Source organism: Pongo abelii, chromosome 1 (genome assembly GCF_028885655.2).
Source record: "Pongo abelii isolate AG06213 chromosome 1, NHGRI_mPonAbe1-v2.0_pri, whole genome shotgun sequence".
Lineage (NCBI taxonomy): Eukaryota > Metazoa > Chordata > Mammalia > Primates > Hominidae > Pongo > Pongo abelii.
Genome location: NC_071985.2, coordinates 76,677,067 through 76,696,762, shown reverse-complemented (window position 1 = coordinate 76,696,762; position 19,696 = coordinate 76,677,067). Strand labels below are relative to the sequence as shown.

Genomic DNA, 19,696 nt, shown 5'->3' with positions numbered 1-19,696 from the left:
TTGTGACTGGAAGTAGGTTAGTAACTTAGAGTCAGGGCCACTACTGAAGTTAGGTTCCTACCCTCTCCCAGAGTCTGGGAGACAGGGTCACTATCTCCTTGAATGATTCCATTTCAATGAGATAGCTCCCAAGTCCTTGAGGAAAAGATCCCTGGGTTTTAAAACTGGCAGGCATCTTATTTAGCTTTTAAAAATGCTTATGGATATCTCAAAGAATCAGAGACAGAACTCACAAATATAATTTTTATTTAAAGTAAATGTTCTAAGGAAAGTGGTGAGTGAGTCTCTTTCCCTTCTGGCACCAGGGAAAACTTTTTGTTTTTGTATTTACCCTTACACTACCTCTGCCTTATTTACCACTGTATTTTCAGTGCCACACACTGGGAATGAGACAGTCTTTCCCATGCAACAATGCACTCAATCATGCAATAAGTATTAACTCATTCAACATTGTTCTACATACTAGGAAAGGAAAGTAAATGAAATAGACAAAGCCCTGCATTCACAAAGCTTCTATTCTATTGGAAGAAGGCAGGCAGAAAGAAATCATTTTATTTTATGCAGAGTTATGTGTACAGGGTTATCAGGGACAGCATCTCTGGAATTTGAAAGAACAAGGAACAAGTCATGTGGCGGGCACTATGGCAAGGGGGTGTGCAACTACTGGCAATGTAGGTCTAGCCCACAAGGCTTCTCAACCTCAGCAACATTGACATTTGGGGCCAGATAATTCTTTTTTGTAAAGAGTTGTCCTGTGCATTATAGAATTTAGAGCAGCACACCTAGCCTCTACTCACTAGATGCCAGTAGCTCCCTTCTTTCAAGTGTGACAACCAAAAATGCCTCCAGATATTGCCAAATGTTCCTGGCAGGGGAAGTGGACAAAATCACTCCTAGTTGAGAATCACTGGCCTAAGGTGTAACCTTGGGATTGAGTCTAAGACAGTGATTTTCCAATTCATGGAATGCAGCTAAAGCAGAACTTAGAAAAAACAGAGCTTGAAATATGTAGAAAAGGAGAAAGAAGATCAATAATCTAAGTACCTAATATGGTTTGGCTGTGTCCCCACCCAAATCTCATCTTGAATTATAGCTCCCATAATTCCCTCATGTTGTGGGAGGGACCAAGTGGGAGATAATTGAATCATGGGGGCAGTTTCCCCCATACTGTTCTCGTAGTAGTGAATAAAAGTCTCATGAGATCTGATCATTTTATAACGATTTCACTTGATTTATTTATAACAATTTCACTTGATTCTCACTCTCTCCTCTTGTCTGCTGCCATGTGAGATATGCCTTTTACCTTCCACCATGATTGTGAGGCCTCCTCAGCCACGGGGAACTGTGAGTCCATTAAACTTCTTTCTTTTGTAAATTGCCCGATCTCAGGTATGTCTTTATCAGCAGCGTGAAAACAAACTAATACAGTACCCATCTCAAAAAACTTGAAAAACAAAAGCACATTAAACCCAAATCAAATATAAGAAATAAAATAATGATAAGAACAAAAATCAACAAAATGCAAAATAAACATTCAATAGAAAGAAAACCAACAAAGCCAAAAGCTAGTCCTCTGAAAAAGCTAATAAAGTGCATAAACCCCTAGCAAGAATGATCAAGAAAAAAAGAAAAGGCACAAATTATTAGTATCATGCATGAAAAAGACCACCACAAATCTTACAAACATTAACATCATAAGAAAATACTATGAACAACCAATGAATATAAAAAATTTGGATGAAATGGGCAATGTAACCATAGGACCAGGCAAAACTAGGACATATACAGTGAGTGATAAATAAACCTGTGTTGTGTTAAGCCACTGAGATTTTAGAATTGTTTGTTATTGTACCACAACCTAGCCTATCTTAACTGACAAAGCAGTCTCCCCAACACAGGTCTGAACAAAGGTGAGCAGTGAAAAATCTCCACATCTTGACTTTAAGTTTCCCTTGCTTCCTTGCTTGTTTTTATTATTTTTTTTTTTAGACGGAGTCTCCCTCTCTCTCCCAGGCTGGAGTGCAGTGCTGCTATCATGGCTTACTGCAAGCTCCCCATCCCAGGTTCATGCCATTCTCCTGCCTCAGCCCCCCGAGTAGCTGGGACTACAGGCACCTGCTGCCACACCCAGCTAATTTTTTTGTATTTTTAGTAGAGACGGGGTTTCACCACATTAGCCAGGATGGTCTCTATCTCCTGACATCATGATCCACCCGCCTTGGCCTCCCAAAGTGCTGGGATTACAGGCTTGAGCCACCATGCCCGGCCCCCTTGCTTGTTTTTGTTTAGTGTTTTACAACAGAACTCTGCCCCATATTGCATCAGAAATCCATTGAAGTCCTAAATGTATTCAATGGACTTTTTGAACTCTGTTATAAATATAGTATAAATATACTATATATTACCATCTTTTCTGAAGTAATGCACTTCAGCTCTACAATAACCTGTAAGGTAGACAGGCTGCAGTATTAGCTCTGTCTCTAACTGACAAAGTGGCATTCACTGATTTCCCCAGTCTCACTTTTCCAATGACAGTGTGACAATGCTTTGGTTAAACTCAAAAGACTCCATATAAATCTTGGGAATAAGAATACACAAGTACTTAAATTCTTTTAAGCTGTAGGATGCTCAGTAAGATAAGAGAAAGTCTGGGGGAAATATTTATATTCCGGGATCCTCAGGAGCATAAGAAACTCAGAGAATGACCAATGGACAAAAATTCTTTATAAATTTTTAATTTAAAACAAAATTATATACATGTATAAAAGGATCTAAGTTTAAACCAGTTATACCTATTGCTATATTTGCTAAGAAAAAGCAAATCACTTACCAATCTTTTCAAGAGCTCTCAACTCCTTCCTAGGATATTCATTCAACATTGAATAAAAAGTTCCTGTGTAAACTAGGTTGAATGTAATCTTCAAAACAGAAGTGAGTAGAACATTGTATAGCATAAACTATATTTATTGTAGAAAATAAATGGTATATATTTACCTAAGTTATAAATGAACTGTGTGGATCAGACCCATCACACTATAAATCATGTAGCTCCTCTCTTAATTAAAAATACCTCCATCCCTGCATCAAGTTCCTCTATTTGAAGGCTACATAGAACAAAAGTGCTTTATTGAAGCTTGGTTTTGCTGACATTCCTGAAATATACTGTTTTCTCAAAGAATGTCTTAGGATCCCTGAGACAACAACTGGCATTATTAAAATGGGTTTTTTAAGTAACATATGATGTACCCAGGGCAGGCCAGCACAATTCAACTCATATGCCCTGTTATTGTAATCCTGGCTAAGACAGACTGGTAGAATCAGTACTTCCTCCACATAAAACATATCAATAAGTCCCCTGACTCTACCTGAGGCCCATATCAGAACAAGGCAAGTGGGTGTCCAACATTCTCTATGTGTAAACTATTCCCCAGTTTCATTCTGATGATAAGAAGCTACTGTATTAGATGACCGAATTAATCAGAAAAAAAGCCAAGCTATGCAGGAACACCACCAAAATAGAAGAGCTTAACAGAACAAAGGCTAACTCAAAGTTTGCTGTGGGTCCAAGAGACTTTGGAGCAACTCTTCCATGTAGCAGCTCTCTGCAATCCAGATTCTTGGTGCCTCCACCAACCTCTAGATGCAACATCTAAAACATGCAGGCTCACAGGCTGGCACAACAGGCCAAAAGAATGCTGGAGGGTCTCACACTGGCAATTCAATAAGTCAACCTCAAAATAACATGTTACTTCTACTAATGACCCATTGGCCAGATGTAGTCACCTGGCCCCAGCTACCTGCAAAGGGACAGGGAAGTGAAACAGTCTCCTATTCCTGTAAGAGGAGAGAAGATGAGGGTATGGATAAGCTCCAAAAGCCCTTGCCAAAATGACTCTCTGTCTATCTAAAGACTAGAAAGAAAATCCAGTTCTGTCACCAGCAGCCCATAGGAAAAGTACACACTCTGAGCATTTTCTATGGCTAAAAAATACTAATAATAAGTCCAAAATCTTAGCATGAGCTTAATGTGATCATCAAAGCCTTATATTATCGGGACCTGCCTACCTCTCCAGCCTCACCTACCTCTCTCCTCACATTCTGAGCCTGCCAGTTACACTGAATTTTCTTTCTCCATGAACATATCATGTTCACTTTGGGCCTTCACCCATTCTGTTCCCTCTGTCTGGAACATTCTTAGCTTGTCTCGTCTCTTAGCCAATTGCTACCCATCATTCAGATCTCAACCTAAGCATCCCTATCCAATCATGCCAATCTAGGCTATGTTTCTCTTTGTGTTATGGTCTCATAGCACCCTGAATTACTCTGTCACAACATCTCTCACACGTCTATTTACTTAACATTTACCCTCAAGGTAAATCTTCCTGTGAATGTAGGAAGGTGCACTGAAATGTCTTTTGTGGTTGTTGCTTCGGTCAGAAGTCAAAAAGGGACTGAACTTCATTTTGGCTGCTCCCACTTTGGTCTAGATTTTTTTAAAGCTTCAAAATTTTTTAATTTGGCAAGAAGTTCTTTGAAACTAATGAGAACAAAGATACAATGTACCAGAATCTCTGGGACACAGCTAAGGCCCTGTTAAGGGGGAAGTTTATAGCACTAAATGCCCATATCAATGTTCAATCCATGCCTGACCGAAAGGATAATGAAGTTCAGGTTGTACGAGGACACTATAAAGGTCAGCAAATTAGTACAGTAGTCCAGGTTTACAGGAAGAAATATGTCATCTACATTGAATGGGTGCAGCAGGAAAAGGCTAATGGCACAACTGTCCACGTAGGCATTCACCCCAGCAAGGTGGTTATCACTAGGCTAAAACTGGACAAAGACCGCAAAAAGATCCTTGAACAGAAAGCCAAATCTCACCAAGTAGGAAAGGAAAAGGGCAAATACAAGGAAGAAAAAATTAAGGAGATGCAGAAATAAAGTAATCTTATATACAAGTTTTGATTAAAATTTGAAATGAAGAAAAAATATATATACTTATGGTGGCCATTGAGTTTTAGGCACACTGGTGACCGTCATTGCCACAGCTGCTCACTTTCTCTGGTAAACCAGAGAGACCTGAGACACTGGGTTCCTCACTCACATCCACGGGGATGCAGCCCTGCCAGTGCTCAGGCAGAGTTCTCAGGAGCAGGGACACCTTACTGTTAACTTGTGTGTCATCTTCTAACATGATCTCATTGACTGCTGCTGTGACCATGTTAGTCAAAAGTCACAGAGAAGACTGGGGATGGTGCATGTGTTTGCAAGTGTATGGGGGAAACCAGCCCCCGATATTTCAATGTAGGTTATTTTCTATTTTCCCTAAGTGTTGGCCAGTCTTACAAATAAAGGGATAGAGTACAAAAGAGAGAAATTTTAAAGCTGGGTGTCCGGAGAAGACATCACATGTTGGCAGGTTCCATGATGCTCCCTGAGCCATAAAACCAGCAAGTTTTTATTAATGATTTTCAAAGGGGAGGGAATGTACGAATAGGGTGTGGGTCACAGAGATCACATGCTTCAAGGGCAATAAAAGATCACAAGGCAGAAGGTCAGGGCGAGATCACAAGGTCAGGATGAAACTAGAATTACTAATGAAGTTCCATGTCCCACTGTGCACACATTGTCATTGATAAACATCTTAACAGGGTTCAAGAGCAGAGAACCGGTCTGACTAGAATTTGCCAGGCTGGAATTTCCTAATTCTAGCAAGCCTGGGGGTGCTGCAGGAGGCCAGGGTGTATTTCATCCCTTATCTGCAACTGTATAAGGCAGACACCCCTAGAGCGGCCGTTTTAGAGGCCTCCTCCTGGGAATGCATTCTTTTCCTAGGGCTGTTAATTATTAATATTCTTTGCTGGGGAAATAATTCAGCGATATTTCTCTTACCTGTTTTTGGCAATAAGAGAAATATGGCTCTGTTCTGCCTGGCTCCCAGGCAGTCAGACCCAATGGTTATCTCCCTTGTTCCCTCAACATCACTGTTATCCTGTTCTTTTTTCAAAGTGCCCAGATTTCATATTGGTCAAAAACACATGCTTTATGAACAATTTGTGCAGTCAATGCAATCGTCACAGGGTCCTGAGGCAACATACATCCTCAGCTTACAAAGATGATGGGATTAAGAGATTAAAGTAAAGACAGGCATAGGAAATTATAAGAGTATTGGTTGGGGAAGTGATAAATATCCATGAAATCTTCACGATTTATGTTTAGAGATTGTAGTAAAGACAGGCATAAGAAATTACAAAAGTACTAATTTGGAGAACTAAAAAATGTCCATGAAGTCTTCACAAGTTATGTTCTTCTGTCATGGCTTCAGCAGGTCCCTCCATTTGGGGTCCCTGACTTCCCGCAACACATGTGCCTGTGTGTGTGCCCGCTCCTGTGTGCGTGTGCATGTGTGTATGGCTAAAATTAAGTCATGCTGTCAGCCACTCATGATCTCATTTGAAATAGTGTTTGGAAATGGGAATGGTTTTGTCCTGCATGCTGATGTGTCCAGAATTTCATTTAATAATAAAAGGAAAATGTGTGGTTACTGAAAAATGTGTATTGATACAGAATTTCATAAGAGCCATGTTAGACAAAGCAACTCTCTTTTTCAACCACTGCTCATCAGTTTCTATAGAGTAAAAAAATCTGTACATATTTAGGAATCTGGAGAATCCTATATAAATCATTTGTTTCTTAAATCTGTGAAAAACATGTTTCTTTGGAGGAAAATGTATGCATTTATAAGCATTCTGTGGAATCAGTTTTAATTGTATTGATGTAATTGTCTCTAAGTGTTCATCATCTTCATAGCAATAAGAAATTCATTAAAATGTCCATGTTCCATAATTCTAAAGAACTAGAAAAACAAGAGCAAACAAATCCCAAAGCTTGAAGAAGACAAGAAGTAATCAAAATCAGGGCTGAATTGAAGGAGGTCGAGACACACACACACACAAAAAAATTCAAAAGGTCAACAAATCTAGGAGGTGGCTTTTTTAAAAAAATTAATAAAATAAGACCACTAGCTAGACTAATAAAGTAGAAAAGAGAGAAGATTCGAATAGGCACAATCAGAAATAATAAGGAGAATATTACCACTGACCCCACCGAAATTCAAAAACCATCAGATAATATTATAAATATCTCTGTGCACATAAACTAGAAAATCTAGAAGAAACAGATAAATTCCTGGACACATAGACCTTCCCAAAACTGAACCAGGAAGAAATTGAATCTCTGAACAGACCAATAATGAGTTCTGAAATTGAGGCAGTAATAAATAGCCTACCAACCCAAAAAAGCCAGGGACAAGATGGATTCACAGCTGAATTCTACTAGATGTACAAAGAAGAGCTGGTACCATTCCTACTGAAACTATTCCAAAAAATTGAAAAGAAGGGACTCCTCCCTAATTTATTTTATGAGGCCAGCATCATCCTGATACCAAAACCTGGCAGAGATACAACAAAAAAAGGAAATCTCAGGCCAATATCCTGTTTTATGGGTAACTTTTTAGTTTTCCCAAAAGGCTGATAAATTTCAACATTTTGAATACATCATTGTTAATTTTGAGTTGGCAGAGGTAAACTAATCAACTACCATTATGTTTTAGTACTAAGGGATATACCTTTCAATAAAGTTACTGAAATGCAAAAAATAAAAAATAAAAAACTTTGGAAAAATAGAAATTAAAATTTTTTAAAAAAGGTTACCCTCCCTACAAAATTACATTTGAAGACTATATCTATCTTTTATTCTGAGAACATTATGCAGTTCCTGGCTCACAAATGATGCTCAATAAATACTGACTCACTGTATTCGCTTCCTATTGCTGCTATAATAAATTACCACAAACAATGCCTTAGATCAGCACAAGTTTATTATCTTAATGGTTTTGAAGGTCAGAAGTCCCACACAGGTCTCACTGGGCTAAAACCTATGCATAGTTGGGAGCTGTATTCCTGCTGGAGGCTCTGGGAGATAATCTGTTCCCAGTCTTTTCCAGCTTCTAGCAGCCACCCACATCCCTTGGCTCATGCTCCGCCACCAGCAATGGCATTATTCTTATCTCTGCTTCTGTCATCACATAACTCTTTCTGACTCAGACTCTCCTGCCTTCCTCTTTCCCTCATAAGGATCCTTGTGATGATATTGGGCTGACCTGGATGGATAATCTGGAATAATCTCCCCATCTCAAGGACTCTAATTTAATCACATCTGCAAAGTCCCTTTTGCTATATAAGGTAACAAAATCACAGGTTTGTGGGATTTGCATGTGGACATCTTTGCAGGGTCAGGGAGCATTATCTTGTCCACCATACTGGCTGACTCATCATTATCTCATTTCTCACAGAGAGGAGACTTACAACAATAATACTTGTGAACCTTTGTTCCCGTCTAAGGAAGCATCTCAGTTCTTTGCAAAAGCCTGGCTAGAAGGGAGTTTCTCATTGTCTAGTGAATGCTGACTCTGGAGGGCTGTCTCCAAAAGAATCTTAACACGGCCTCCACCCATTTCCCTCTCAGCTCCATGTACATTGTACCACTCAAACCTTCCACAGGTGAGAAAGTGAAAGTATGAAAAGTGCAGAACGCCCCCTCTTTGACCTACAACAAGTTAGAAGAAGCCAAAAATAAAACCTCTCATTTTATATCCCAGTGAACACATACTTGTTGAATCCCTTCCATTATGCATGCTGGGGTACAGATGAGGTCCCACTGCCATGCAGTTATATTCCAGGGCAGGAGACCTGCTACAGGGAAGCCACGGTTCCCATAATCAAATGCCTTGCTGGGCTATGCAGAGAACTCACATGTGTGAAATAGTAAAGGGTGAGAATACAGGGAGTGGTGATTATGCTGAGCAGGAGAGTTTCTGCTTGTCTAAAGACATTCAATTCAAAATTGATCTATGGCCACTATGCTGGCCAAGGAAAACAAGCCTGCAACTTAGATCAGCACCCCCAATTCATCATCTACAGGGTTGCCACTCCCAAGGTAAACAGATTGATAAAATAATTTCAGATATTGACACATTTTGGAGAAAAATAAGGCAGGCTTATGTGAGGGCAATCATTTAATGTGGGGGAGGGATGCTCTGGCTTTTCAGGGAAGGCAACCCATTCCAGGACACCAGACATTTTTGTCTCTACCAAGAATTTCTAGTGAGGAACTCAGATCTCAGAAGAGGCATCTTCTCTGTCCTGTGGTTATAAAATGAAGCAACTCAAAATTCCATTTTGATGAGAAGGGGTATTAGAATAAGAAGAAAAATTGTTTCTTCTTTGGAAAATCTTATAAACCACAAATGGAGTTGAAAGCATCAGGTTACAGCAAACCTAGATAGAATCTGATAAGAGACAGTTATCTTAATAGAAAAGTGCTCTTTCATTTTTCATAATGCATTCCAGAAACCATGTATCACAAGACAGTGTGATCATTTGACTATTCTGGTTTTTTGGTCTAGTACCTGGCTTTGATTCTTGTGCTCAACTTAAGTCCCCTTGAGTATTCTTTGCATTATACTTCTTCCAGTAGAAGTGAGTTCACATCCTGTCTTGTAGCTTTTTTTCATGATCCAAGCTATATGTCTTTAATGTTAATGTTTCACACTCACCCTCAGAGAGATGTTTCACATGCCTGGTCATGCCTGGTTGCCAATTGCTTTTGAGAGAGTTCTTTCTAGCTCATTAGTCTGGCAATCAACAGTACAATTTGTTGCTGTGTTCTCTGTATGTTACGAAGAGGCAAGTTCTATGTAGAAATCAATGTGTGGGGAAAAAAATGACATGGGCTTTAAAATGTAAGTGTAGGTACAGGTGTAAGTATAAGTACATGCATTGCCGTGGGTGTGGTGGCAGAGCAGTGTTTCTGTGTAGGCAACTCTTACTTATACCTGATTGATGATAAGATAGCTGGGGACATTATTATTTCTATTTTTGTTCCTAACTGCTCCCTTCAGAGGAGAAGCAAAGATATATAAAATACTGATTAGCCAAGTTAATAGGTTAGAGAAAACTTGGGGAAGAAAATATATAGAAAAGAAAGGAAGTCAATTGACTTTGGGCATTCGATGATCCATGATAAGGTTAGTTGAGTTTTAGGAGCCTATGTTGTTTTGGCAGCTTAAGATGTAGGCCTCAGAGATGATCATTTTTGGGGACAGAAATTAGATTTCATCTCAGTATTATCTCATGCCTTCTGGTAGTGGCTATTTGGAAGATTAGGCTGGGACACAAGATCACAAGAGAAAGAGCCTTGAACAAGTAGTAATCTCTGCCATGGGTGCGAGAAGGAAGGTTGACAGTATGCCCAGCAAGAATTTGCCTTCCTTGGCCTAGTCCAATAGCCTCATTTCACAAACTAGAAAGTGAGAACCAGGAGAATTTAAATGATTCGTCCAAGGCCTCACAGCTCTGAAGCAGTTCTGGGAGTTCCTGCTGGGAGTTCCGGGAGTTCCTGGTGTGCTAACTCCATACCAACCCTTTTATTTATTTTTTTTTTTTCTGAGATGGAGTTTTGCTCTTGTTGCCCAGGCTGGAGTGTAATGGTGCAATCTCGGCTCACTGCAACCTCCACTTCCTGGGTTCAAGTGATTCTCCTGCCTCAGCCTCCCGAGTAGCTGGGATTACAGGCATGCACCACCACGCCTGGCTAATTTTTGTATTTTTAGTAGAGAAGGGGTTTCTCCATGTTGGGTCAGGCTGGTCTCAAACTCCCAACCTCAGGTAATCTGCCCACCTCAGCCTCCCAAAGTACTGGGATTACAGGCGGGAGCCACCGCACTCGGCCTCTTCCATCACACCACTCTGCTTAGCACCTGGCCCACATAAATAAGAATAACACACACTATAGTATAGATAAGGTGAGGCTACAACATAACCATGGTAGACTGAAAAACGGTCTCCAAAAGATGTTCATGTCCTAATCCCCAGAACCTGTAACTATGTAAGTTGCATGATAAAGGAATCTGCAGACATGATTAAGTTAAGGATTTTGAGATGGGTGGGTTAGCCTGGATTAGCCAGGTGGACCCAATGTAATCGCAAGGGTCCTTACAGAGAAAAGTAGGCGAGTCAGAGTCAGAGAAGGGGATGTGATGATGGAAGGAAGTTGGAATGATGTAGGGTCAGGAACCAAGGAATTTGGGCAGCCTCTTGAAGCTAGAAAAAAACAAGGAAATAGATTCTCCCCTAGTGCCTCCAAGGAGAGCTGCTGACGACTCCAACAGGCTCCCTGCTTTCTTATTTTTTTGATCCTCCCCAGGACTCACTCTATCACCCCATTTGCCTAATAAAATACAATGCATCTTTCAAAAGTCTGCTAAACTACAATATGGTGCCATGAGAATTGCTAAAATGAAAAGAAAAAATATTGTTTGCAAGGAAGTGGAGCAACCAGAACCCTCATAGACTGCTGCTGGGAGTATAAGTTAGTACAACCACTCTGGAAAACTATTTGGAAGTATCTATAAAGCTTAATATACCATAAGAACAAACAATTGCACTCCTGGGTGTACATTCAACAAAAATGCATACATATGTTCATTAAAGCACATGTATTAGAATTTCATAGCAGAACTATTTGTAACAGTCAGAGACTAAAAATGTCCACCAAATAGTAGGTAAATAAATGCAGGAATGAATGCATGCATATTCTGACAATGGAATATCATACAATGAGACTGAATGATCTTTACTCATATCTAATAATATAGATGAATGTCACAGACATAATGTTTGTTGAAAGAAGCCAGACAGAAAAGTATACATATTGTGTCATTCCTGTTATACAAGGCACTAGTTGCAGGCATCACTGCTATATGCTGTTTAAAGTCAGATAGGTCTTACTTTTGGTGGATAGTAACTGGGAAGAAAAATAAGAGATCTTTCTAGGCACCTGGCTTACATGGTGTGTTCAATTTGTCAAATTTTATTAAGCTGTACATTTACTATACATGTATATTACATTTCAATCAACCTTTAAAAATAAACCCAGTTAAAGCATTCCTCTGGTTTCCTAACCACTCTCCAGGATAAAATTGATTATCCCTTCTTAGTGTTTAACTTTATCTTGTGCAGCCTCTGTTATGCCATACGTAATAATGTATTATCAACATGCCTTATCTTCTGAACTATGAATTCCTTGAAAACTATGATATTTCTAACTCATTTGAATGTCCAAAGCCTCGCCCATAGTAGTAACTAGAAAATGTTTTTTGAGTTGAATGAATGAATGAGTTTCTTCTTTTGCAATCACTTCATGCCTGGTCATTTCAACAAACATTTGATCAATAAATACTTATATGTGATAGGCCCTGTGTTAGGTGTTTGGAATAAAAAGATTTTAAAACACCATTCTTAGACAAGCATAAGCAAATGCCAGTCAGAGTCTAAGAGTTTTATATTTAAAAAAAAAAAAAGAAAAAAGAAAAATTCAAGGACTTTCTTTTTACCAGCTGGAAAAAAAAAAAAAAAAACAACTACATCTGCTGACTTCCTTAGCCATCCAATGGCATTCTCCTTCCTCTCTTTACTATTTTCACATTAGCATACTGGATTACACTTTTCTGGGATTATTTTCCTTCATGTTTCCTTCTCATGTTTATTTTCCTTCATGCTTCCTTCTTAGGATGATCTATCTATCCTAAACCTTATACTTTCTTAAACCACTAGCCTTTAAGGGCAGGTCTGCTAAGATAGTGTTTCCAATCTTTCCATTTCAGGACACATAGAGAAAGTGATGTTATTTGTACTGCACACAGGGGCAAATGGGAGAAGCTACTTGAGGCCAAAGGTGAGCAGCCCACATGGTCCCTGATGTTCCAGGTCCTGCCTGGGCTCAGAGGATTAAGAAGTCAACATCTCATTCTCTGCACACCAGTATTTTATACAACACATAGTGAGAAGCTTGCTGATCTAAGGACATTGATCAGATTATATGACCATAGGGTCAATATCTATTATTATATTGTCCACTCTGGCTATGATGGCCACACAGGCCAGCAGCCATACTGCCAATCAATATCCTTGGCCTCTCCCCATTCCAACTAGCTGGCTGATAACACAGACTCAGTTCAGATTCTACCCTTGGAGAGAGAACTATATCCATCTCCTTTGTTTGGATGCTTTCTTAAAAGTGTCTATTGACAGGTGAAGAGCATATGCCCATGAAACAGACACCTTTTCTCTGAAGTCTCCTGGCTTCCCATTCTCCTGCACTGTGCCTTATGGAATGAGAGCTGTCAGGACCAAAGTTGCACCTCAGAAGTTGTTTGTCTGACAAGTCACTGCTGACTGTGGCAGAAAAGCCTTTCAAACATTTTCTCCCACTACATGTGGGTTGCAATAGCTAAGCATGTTGTTAAAATAAATATGACAATTTTGAAGATCAAAGACTGCCTTCAAAAGGGATATGGTTGATTCTACTTACCATGCTTGATTTATATTTACCAAAGAGAGCTAGAAATCCTGAGACTAGTTGTGAAGATCCAACCGGCTTGTTGCTTTTATGACCTTGGCTTTTACTGTTGAATTACAAAACGTGGATAGCTGGAGATAGCAGACTTAGCTATGGTACTGCAAGTGACAGAAACAGGAAGAGGTCCAAAGAAATAGAGAAGAACTTCAACAAGAAGCTAAACTGAGGGGCCCCTTGTGGAAAAGAAACTTCAGAGCAGGACTCACTGTGCGGGCAAGGAACCCATTTGTGAGAAATTAGGGGGTGGAAGGGAAGTAATAACCCACATAAATTATTAAAGTCATCATGTGAGCAAGAACAAGGCTGCAAGAAAAGGTGCGAGGCAACACATGCCTACACTATGCATTGCTGATAGGCAAAGGGGGCATTTCACACGGGCTGCTGAGAAGAGGTGCCTGAACAGCCCTATGATGGAAAATGGGCAGAGAAAGTGAAGGGGCTAGCCAAACTAACCATGGGGCAACAGTCCTGGAAAGATAGAGAGATGAAGAAAATCATGCATGTGTACTAGAACTCATCTCATGCAGCTTACTGAATGTGGTTACAAGGAATAATTTGATAACTTCTTGTGAAGGAGGAAATGGGAGGTGAAATCCCCTTAAAACCATGCTTGAATAAAACCAGATGTTTGTTAAACTGCCTTTTAAAATAGGTGGGTTCAGATGACTGCAGGGGTTTTGATCCGCTGAGTGGATCTACACATTTGAACCAGAGCAGAATTGCTCGGGATGAGAGAGAAGCAGCAGAGCTCTGCTGTAGAGACCCCTCCTTTCTGCCCTTTCGTCACACATCACTGAGCCACCCCTCTTCATAAGTATGACCAACAACTTATAGGTGGGAGGATCATCTGAAGTCAGGAGTCAAGACCAGCCTGGCCAACATGGTGAAACCCCATCTCTACTAAAAATACAAAAATTAGCTGGGCGTGGTGGTGTGCACCTGTAATCCCAGCTACTCAAGAGGCTGAGGCAGGAGAATCGCTTGAACCCAGAAGGCAGAGGTTGCAGTGAGCCGAGATCGCACCACTGCACTCTAGCCTGAATGACAGAGCAAGACTCCATCTCAAAAAAAAAGAATGCATAGGTACCACTTTCTTTCTTTTCTTTTCCAAACAAATAGATAACAAAAGTTTTCATTGTTAAAAGGATGGTTGAGACACATATTTACCATGTCACCAGAGCACTGATTCTCACTTTCCTTGGGTCTACGGACTCACTGTTGTGAATTTGATCAAGCTACAAACCTACTCATCAGAAAACTGGCCCCAAAAGCAAAAGTTTACATATAATTTCAGGAGATTCACAAATACTCCAAAATCTATTTAAGGATCGTAAATTAAAAGCTTTAACTATAGAAAGGTTTGACATGCCTAGTGCCTAGGTAGCCATGACAATTCATGCTGGATATCTGGATACAATCCTAGAACTCTATCTCCATCAATTCCAAGAGGGCCATATAAAGGAATTCCTCTAATATGTGACTAACATGTCCATTAGCACTCTTGGAGTATCTTATCATATACCATGAGGAAAATCAGTCTTCTTGGGCTTAATTTCTATGTAAGCATGAGAATGGCAAATAAGTTAAATACTAAGTTACTAGTTTTTTCTTATCATCAATACATTCATTTTCTATTTAGAAATGCAATTTTGAGAGTTTATAATAAAGAAAACCTTTGTTAACAGGCTGTTAAGGGAAGTTTCAGTGTTTTCTTTTTTAAAAAATGCTTTATTGACTTCATTGGCAAATTTATAAAAGGTTAACATGGCTTCATCTAGTTGAAATTATGATTCACATCAACATGATGACAATTGTGTGTACAGTTCATGTTGCACTCATACTGTACGCCTTCTTATTTGTGGTCCAGAAGAATGGCTGTTGCTCTTTCCTTCTTCATCCAGAGTCTTTTTGGTAACTTTTAATTCCTTCTTCTGCTTCTCTACCTTCTGTTTCTCCAGCTGGGCGTGGTATTTTCAAACTTCAGTTATTTGGTTGGCTTTTGCCTCCATTCTTCTGACTAATGCCTCCGATTCACACACTAAGTTGTCTTTCAGGTCAACAGTTGGCAACTCCTGGGTAAGTTTTGCATGCTGCTGGTGATTAAAGCTCCTATGTCCAAATTCGTCCTGTAAAGTCTGTAAGACTTCTGACAATTCCTCATTAATGCTGTCAGAGGAGGGAGGTATTAATGACAACTTCTTACCTTTAACACCTCATGAAGATGCTTGCTTTGCCAAAGGAACACTAATGACTGATCACTGCAGAAAGCTTTACTGTGTTGCTTCATTAGATGCAATGCAAGACAAGCTGAACACTGGCTGCCACAGCATGGCTAAGACTTGTGGACTTCCCAGCTACAAATGGCACATCACCCAAACATAATCTATAATATACTGGTGCACCAAAATAGTTCCTAGAACTTAGTTTTTCTTGTGATTTTGACTTTTTTAAGAATTCTTCTTGCACTGGGAAAATGTGGACTTGCCTTATCTTCAACAATAAGTCTATTTGTTTCTAGGCCAGTCTGTAACTTAGCTGCCTTAGTTTGTATGTGTTTCCTTTCCTGTTCTTCTTCAAAGAGTTTTGCTACCAACTCTTACATTTTTCTTTCTGCAAGGGCCTGCACTGTGGAAAGTTATACTCCCATTCAAAAAGATCTAATTTTTCAAGTTGGCTCCAAACATGTCTTTGATTGTATTGCCATTCTCTTTCTAGGGAAACCTGTTTCTCTAACACAGATGTCCTCTCCCTTTCTGCATGCTTTATCATATTTCACATGTATTCCAATTGTTTTCCTAAAAGATTACATTTATTTTCTGCAGCTATCAACTGAGATATCAGTTCTTGATTGTGCTTTGATTCTTCATTCTTTGAATTCTCCTTTTCCCATATCTCTTCATCCAGTACTTTCTTGGATTCAATTGTTTCTCTAGACAAGGTTTTCACACTTTCTTCTGCCAGAATCCTTTCAAGTTCCAAGCATCAAATCTTACCTTGAAGATTCTTAAGAGCAGAAAATATAGCTCTGCTGTTGCTTTCTGGATAGGCAAGTGTAGGCTTATTTGGGGAGTGTCATAGATCACTATTAAGGAAAGGCTTATCAAATGGATATACTACATTTGGAGATGAAGAATGCTGAACCAGGCTTCCTTGAGGACTTGATGATTCAGTTAAGATGTTTGAGAACTGAGAACCAGAAGCAGCAGAGACCAACGTCACCCAGGGAGCCTCCATAGGTCCGAGACAGCTGGGTTCTCATACTCTCCTTCAAAACTCAGGAGCTGCCCACCAGGGGTGATCCTAAGCTGAACCCCTGATGGAAAGGGGGAAAGGTGCTAGTGCTGGGCTTAGAAACCCCTGCCACACACTGGTGCCACTTTCTTAGTCTGTTGGGGACAACCACATAACTCAATCTGGCCTTAATCATAAATTTTGTGACCATGTGAAAGCCAACCATTTTTTGAAGGACAATTTGGTAATAAATAACAGACATTTTTAAACCCAAAGCCTTTGATCCAGAAATTTAATTCCTAGGAATCTGATGTCCAGAAACACTCAAAAATGTGTACAAAGATATTTTTATGGATTTCAGTTTAGCATTGTTTATAATAAGGAAAGAATAAAAATATCCTAAATGTCTATCTATAGGGGATTCATTTAATTATACTATATCTATATTTTGCATTTCTTAAGAAGACTAGGTATACATATATGTACTGATGTGGAATGGGGTTCATAACATATTGTTCAAAAAAATAAAAAGAAAAAAGTATTTTAGAATACTTTTCTAAAAAAATTTAGAAGAATGTATGACTAGAATAACCAATACAGAGAAGTGCTTAAAGGAGCTGATGGAGCTGAAAACCAAGGCTCGAGAACTACGTGAAGAATGCAGAAGCCTCAGGAGCCGATGCGATCAAATGGAAGAAAGGGTATCAGCCCTGGAAGATGAAATGAATGAAATGAAGCGAGAAGGGAAGTTTAGAGAAAAAAGAATAAAAAGAAATGAGCAAAGCCTCCAAGAAATGTGGGACTATGTGAAAAGACCAAATCTACGTCTGATTGGTGTACCTGAAAGTGAGGGGGAGAATGGAAACAAGTTGGAAAACACTCTGCAGGATATTATCCAGGAGAACTTCCCCAATCTAGCAAGGCAGGCCAACATTCAGATGCACGAAATACAGAGAACGCCACAAAGATACTCCTCGAGAAGAGCAACTCCAAGACACATAATTGTCAGATTCACCAAAGTTGAAATGAAGGAAAAAATGTTAAGGGCAGCCAGAGAGAAAGGACGGGTTACCATCAAAGGGAAGCCCATCAGACTAACAGCGGATCTCTCAGCAGAAACCCTACAAGCCAGAAGAGAGTGGGGGCCAATATTCAACATTCTTAAAGAAAAGAATTTTCAACCCAGAGTTTCATATCCTGCCAAACTAAGCTTCATAAGTGAAGGAGAAATAAAATACTTTACAGACAAGCAAATGCTGAGAGGTTTTGTCACCACCAGGCCTGCCCTAAAAGAGCTCTTGAAGGAAGCGCTAAACATGGAAAGGCACAACCGGTACCAGCCACTGCAAAATCATACCGAAATGTAAAGACCATTGAGACTAGGAAGAGACTGCATAAACTAATGAGCAAACTATCCAGCTAATATCATAATGACAGGATCAGATTCACACATAACAATATTAACTTTAAATGTAAATGGACTAAATGCTCCAATTAAAAGACACAGACTGGCAAATTGGATAAAGACTCAAGACCCATCAGTGTGCTGTATTCAGGAAACCCATCTCACGTGCAGAGACATACATAGGCTCAAAATAAAAGGATGGAGGAGGATCTACCAAGCAAATGGAAAACGAAAAAAGGCAGGGGTTGCAATCCTAGTCTCTGATAAAACAGACTTTAAACCAACAAAGATCATAAGAGACAAGGCCATTACATAATGGTAAAGGGATTAATTCAACAAGAAGAGCTAACTATCCTAAATATATATGCACCCAATACAGGAGCACCCAGATTCATAAAGCAAGTCCTGAGTGACCTACAAAGAGACTTAGACTCCCACACATTAATAATGGGAGACTTTAACACCCCACTGTCAACATTAGACAGATCAACGAGACAGAAAGTCAACAAGGATACCCAGGAATTTAACTCAGCTCTGCACCAAGCGGACCTAATAGACATCTACAGAACTCTCCACCCCAAATCAACAGAATATACATTTTTTTCAGCACCACACCACACCTATTCCAAAATTGACCATATACTTGGAAGTAAAGCTCTCCTCAATAAATGTAAAAGAACAGAAATTGTAACAAACTGTCTCTCAGATCACAGTGCAATCAAGCTAGAACTCAGGATTAAGAATCTCACTCAAAACCGCTCAACTACATGGAAACTGAACAACCTGCTCCTGAATGACTACTGGGTACATAACGAAATGAAGGCAGAAATAAAGATGTTCTTTGAAACCAACGAGAACCAAGACACAACATACCAGAATCTCTGGGATGCATTCAAAGCAGTGTGTAGAGGGAAATTTATAGCACTAAATGCCCACAAGAGAAAGCAGGAAAGATCCAAAATTGACACCCTAACATCACAATTAAAAGAACTAGAAAAGCAAGAGCAAACACATTCAAAAGCTAGCAGAAGGCAAGAAATAACTAAAATCAGAGCAGAACTGAAGGAAATAGAGACACAAAAAACGCTTCAAAAAATCAATGAATCCAGGAGCTGGTTTTTTGAAAGGATCAACAAAATTGATAGACTGCTAGCAAGATTAATAAAGAAAAAAAGAGAGAAGAATCAAATAGATGCAATAAAAAATGATAAAGGGGATATCACCACCGATCCCACAGAAATACAAACTACCATCAGAGAATATTACAAACACCTCTATGCAAATAAACTAGAAAATCTAGAAGAAATGGATAAATTCCTCAACACATACACCCTCCCAAGACTAAACCAAGAAGAAGTTGAATCTCTGAATAGACCAATAACAGGAGCTGAAATTGTGGCAATAATCAATAGCTTACCAACCAAAAAAAGTCCAGGACCAGATGGATTCACAGCCGAATTCTACCAGAGGTACAAGGAGGAGCTGGTACCATTCCTTCTGAAACTATTCCAATCAATAGAAAAAGAGGGAATCCTCCCTAACTCATTTTATGAGGCCAGCATCATCCTGATACCAAAGCCT

General features: G+C 39.5%; 1 protein-coding gene and 1 pseudogene across 7 annotated transcripts in view; both read right to left on the bottom strand.

Annotated features, from left to right (window-relative positions):
* TNFSF4 (TNF superfamily member 4) overlaps positions 1-19,696 on the bottom strand; it is a 304,073-nt gene that overhangs the window by 168,923 nt on the left and 115,454 nt on the right. The gene's annotated exons all lie outside the window — the stretch shown is intronic.
* On the bottom strand, positions 2,279-17,703 carry LOC129048792 (centrosomal protein of 57 kDa-like; annotated as a pseudogene).